Source organism: Populus nigra, chromosome 2, assembly GCF_951802175.1.
Source record: "Populus nigra chromosome 2, ddPopNigr1.1, whole genome shotgun sequence".
In the NCBI taxonomy this organism is placed as follows: Eukaryota; Viridiplantae; Streptophyta; class Magnoliopsida; order Malpighiales; family Salicaceae; genus Populus; species Populus nigra.
The window spans coordinates 11,911,192-11,916,191 of record NC_084853.1 but is presented as its reverse complement, the minus strand read 5'-3'; positions in this window follow the sequence as shown (position 1 = coordinate 11,916,191).

The following is a 5,000-nucleotide window of genomic DNA, read 5'->3' as shown; positions in this document are numbered from 1 at the left end:
TCGTCGGGGAAAATCGGCAGCGCAGATTTTTCGACGAGCATGGGCTGGACGATGGACTGTCCAGGCCAGGCAGGAAAATTTGTCGAGGGGACACGCTGACGAAACAGCGCTGGTTCAGGCACGGCGGGCAGTGTTGGAATCGGCAGCGCCGACGAAATCGGCAAAGTCGGCAGAATCGGCAGCGCAGATTTTTCGACGAACATGGGCTGGACGCTGGACTGGCCGGGCCATGCAGGAAAATTCATCGAGGGGACACGCTGACGAAACAGCGCTGGTTCAGGCACGGCGGGCAGTGGTGGAATCGGCAGCGCCGACGAAATCGGCAAAGTCGGCAGAATCGGCAGCGGGTGCTGGCGATGGGTCTGGACGGGCTGGATAGTCCAAGGCTCGACGAGAAAGACTGCTGGTTTAGACACTGGGGCAGTGGCAGCCCGCGGGACAGTGTCGGCAGATTCGGCAGCGCAGATTTGTGCGGCTGCAGGTTCGTCGGGGAAAATCGGCAGCGCAGATTTTGCGACGAACATGGGCTGGGCGATGGACTGTCCAGGCCAGGCAGGAAAATTTGTCGAGGGGACACGCTGACGAAACAGCGCTGGTTCAGGCACGGCGGGCAGTGTTGGAATCGGCAGCGCCGACGAAATCGGCAAAGTCGGCAGAATCGGCAGCGCAGATTTTTCGACGAACACGGGCTGGACGGTGGACTGTCCAGGCCAGGCAGGAAAATTCGTCGAGGGGACACGCTGACGAAACAGCGCTGGTTCAGACACGGTGGGCGCAGTGTTGGAATCGGCAGCGCCGAGAAAATCGGCAAAGTCGGCAGAATCGGCAGCAGGTGCTGGCGATGAGTCAGGACGGACTGGATAGTCCAAGGCTCGATGAGAAAGACCGCTGGTTTAGACACTGGGGCAGTGGCAGCCCGCGGGGCAGTGTCGGCAGATTCGGCAGCAGTGTCTGCCGATTCGGCAGCGTTGGCTTGTTGGCGCGGGGGGCCGATTCGAGTGGGGACTTGGGCAGCGGGCAGTGAAAGCAAGAGTTTCCCCGATGCTGCCGGGAAAAACGCTCCCCGGGATGGCCGGGTGAGATGACCCGGCGGCCCGCGACGGGTCATTCAATTCCATGCCCCGTCAACATAACTCCCGATGTACTGTTTGCTTTTTCGGAAGAAGAGATCCATCCCCCCATCCTCGGCCAGCCAAAAACGCTCCAATTAATGGCCGGGTGAGATGACCCGGAGGCCCGCGACGCGTCATTCAAATCACTGCCCTATCGGCTACAACTGCTGATGGGTGGGATTAGAGGCCTGCTGTCACAGTGTCAAATGTGCACGAGGTGCACGCTTTGGCTGGCTGGCCAAAACAAGGCCTGAGGGTGCTGGCAGCCATGCCATCAGTGCGAGAAATCGGCGGCGCAGATTTATGCGGCTGTAGGTTCGTCAAGGGAAAATCGGCAGCGAAGATTGTTGACGAACATGGGCTGGACGAGGGACTGTCCAAGCCTCGTCAGGAGGTAGGCTGACGAGAATTGGGGCTATCGCAGAATTCGGCAGCGTAGGCAGGAGCAGCCTGCACGCAGATGCGAATTCGGCAGCGCAGAGATTGGCAGCCTGCACGCATATGCGAATTCGGCAGCGTAGGCAGGGGCAGCCTGCACGCAGATGCGGATTCGGCAGCGCGCAGCAACTTGTGCAAGTCAGGGGCTCGACTTGGCACGATTGGAAACTTGGGCGAGGGACTGTCCAAGGCATGGGAAAAGAGCTCTAGGCGCTGGGACGCGCCAACGAAGGCACACTGCCTAGAATTCGGCAGCGATGGATTGCGGCAGCCTTGCATAGGCAGAAATGAATTCGGCAGGCAGCATGCAATGGTCTATGCGAGTCTTTGAGCTTGTGACTTGGCATGGACGTGGGACTTAGGTGATGGACCTTCTAAGTCAGCAGCTGACGCAGCAGAAACTGGCAGCTGGGGCTGGCAAGCAGACAGCCCGAAAATGGGGAAAGTGGCAGCTTCATGGGAGGCAGAACATGGGAGCATAACTTGGGTGCTGGCCGGGCCACTATGTCCTGAAAACATGGGATAATGGGTGTGAGGTAGTGCTCCACCATGTCCTGAAAACATGGGAGCGTGGGGGAGAGGTAGTGCTCCACTAGTTCCCGAAAATGGGGGATAATGGGGAGGAGCCTTTGCAGCTCCTTTGCTTGTCTATAAATACAAGATGCAGCTCTTGTGTGTGGGGGAGCATTCGGGTGAGGGTGTTCCCAAATGTAGAGAGCATTCGGGTGAGAGTGTTCCAAATGTAAAGAGCATTCGGGTGGGAATGTTCAAAATGTAAGGGCGTTCGGGTGGGGATGTCCAGCATGTAGGGGCATGCAAGAACACTAGTTAGAGGTAGCTTGTGTAGCATGTAATCTTTGTGCATAGCACACATACGGATTTGTGTATAGTTTCCTTTGTGTATGAGATTAATAAAGGTTGGGAAAGAGTTCCTGTAAAGCTTGTTGTGCACTATGATTCCTATTCTTGCTTGTGTATTCCGCTTGCTTAGTTACTAGGCAAACACGAGTGGGAGTGGCGAGGGAAGGCTGAGTCTAGTGAGGGACTAGGCTGCCGCACGGGTTGGATTTCGTTGCGAAAAATCACCCCCGTGACAAGTGGTATCAGAGCGCTGTTGCTGTCTTTGCAGGATGACGAGAATGATTCTGCGGCCAAATCAACGGAGTGATTTGGGAGGACTACTGCTTCTGCCAAGGGATAGGCAGATTCCAGCGCAATGATCAGCGACGAGAATGCTGATGTTTCTCTGGACAAATCGAAGGCACTGATTTGAGGGAAACATTGCTGCTGCCGATGGGACCGGCAGAAACTTTGGAGGAGAGCGCAGCTTGCGTTCATGACGAAACGATGGACTGTTTCGTAGCACAGACGATGGGCTGTTCTGTGAGGGCAGATCGAAGGGCTGATTTGTTCCGAACCATTTGAGGTAAACTTTCTAGCATTTTGGGCAGTGTTGGTGTTCAAAAGGGCTGCGGAGTTTTGGGGGTTTAACTCCATGGGCGACGCAAAGTGATGATGAAGGGATCAGCGCAAAATGGGTGCTGATTCGGCCATTGAAACTGTCAGATGGACTGGCAGGCTTGAGAGCAGGGTCCAGCGGAGGGGCTGCTGGGCGCTTCTGTATTTTCGTCAAAGCCTTGAGGGAAGGATGGGGCGAGACAGAAGAAGAAGCAAGTAAACGTGGAGAGCCTAAACTTGTTGCTGCTGATGATGGACCGTCAGACGAGAAGGCAAATCGGTAAGGGTTCGAAACTGAAATTTGCATTGTTGTTCTCTTGCGATGGAAATTACTTTGTATGAGATTGTTGCCCAAGGAGGGGAAACCTTGAAGTTGTCATTGTGGAAGATGGCGTTTGAGATTAGGCATACGTAAACCTTATACGTTTGCTAGATGACCGAGATGGAATTCAGTCATCATGAGCCAGCATATATCGGAGTGGATGCGGTCTGGCCTTGCTTGCTGCCTTGGTGGCAGAACGTAGGGATTGTTGTGCATCTCAAGGAAGGAATGTTCAGGGAGATGAATGTTCAGGGAGGTGGAAGCAAAATCCAGAGACCAAGTTGAGGGCAGACGAATCTACGAAGATTTGTTGTGCTTACTGCCTTTGGGGAGGCAGAATTGATGTCTTCGGTGGAGACCTTGATGATGGATAGTTCAGGGTGAAGAAGACAGTGGCTGAGATAGACTTTAGTCACGCTGGGACCAGGATTGGAGGCATAACAGAGGAGGCAGTACCGTGGGGGTGTGTCTCAAAGAGTCTGCGCGATGTCGAGGGACAGACTGGGTGACAGATTCGGCAGCCGATTCAGTGGGCTTGGTGTGGAAGCCAAAATCGTCGACGAAGATGATTTTGGGTACTGTCTTGAAATCAGTACGAGTGGCTATTTTGGGCATTGCGATGGATTGCAGTGATGGAAGCAAAATGCCAATGACCTTTGTTGGGACAAAGGGTTGCGAGTTTTCGGTGGACGAAACATACAGCGAAGGTTGAAAACAGTTGGGGCTGTTTTGCGTCAGCGAAATCTTGTGTGATTGACGAAGTTTCTAAGGCATGACAGTAGCGCATGGGGGAACCAGGTCAGACGAAATTTGATGCTGGGATGCTATGTGTTTGTGCTATGGCAGGTTACAAATGGACTTGGAGGGACTTGCTGAAAGACTTCGACATGAGATGGAGTTGATCATCGAAACTGAGTTGGTGCTGGGCGTAACAGCACTGTCGCATTCTTATTTCTTGCAGGTGGAGAACCTAAGAGGGCTGATGACAAAGGGGAGTCAGAAGCCAAGGGCAAGAAAATGTTTCGGAATCATGTTTGGGCTGTTTTATTTGCGAGGGGAAGCACTTCGCAAGGGACTGCCTGTTGAGAGCACAGCCTAGTGCTACTTCCGTGGGGAAGGATGGAGAAGAAACGGCATACGTAAATCCTATACGTGTGCTCAACACTAAGGAAAGAGTTAGTGTGAAGGGGGCCAGCTGAGTTGATGAAGACTTAGGAGCGGCCAAACTGCCTTGTGCGAGGCAGACTTGGGGGAGTTTCAAAACTTTGACGATGGACAGATCATGGTTTAACTCCAGGCGTGAGGATGCGCCAACGAAAAACACACTGCATTGAGTTCAGCAGCGATGAACAAGCAGCAGCCTTGCAGGGGCAGAGGCGAATTCGGCAGGATGTGTTGATTGCTGAAGAGCAGACAAGTAAGCAATATTGGTATACTTGCAGTTTTGGGGCACGCAGAATGGTTGAAGAACTAGATGTTCGTATGGGAGCTCATATGGGTTCTTCAAAGTGATTTTGTGTGGATGTATTTTGTGAAGGAAGGGACGGATTCCTTGGGTGCTAGGCGGCATGGCATCTAAACTTTGCGAAAACATACTTGCGAGTATGATGTGTTTGACATTTGTGGAAAACTAACGAGCCAAAACAGAATGTGTCACAGCTTGGTTTTGA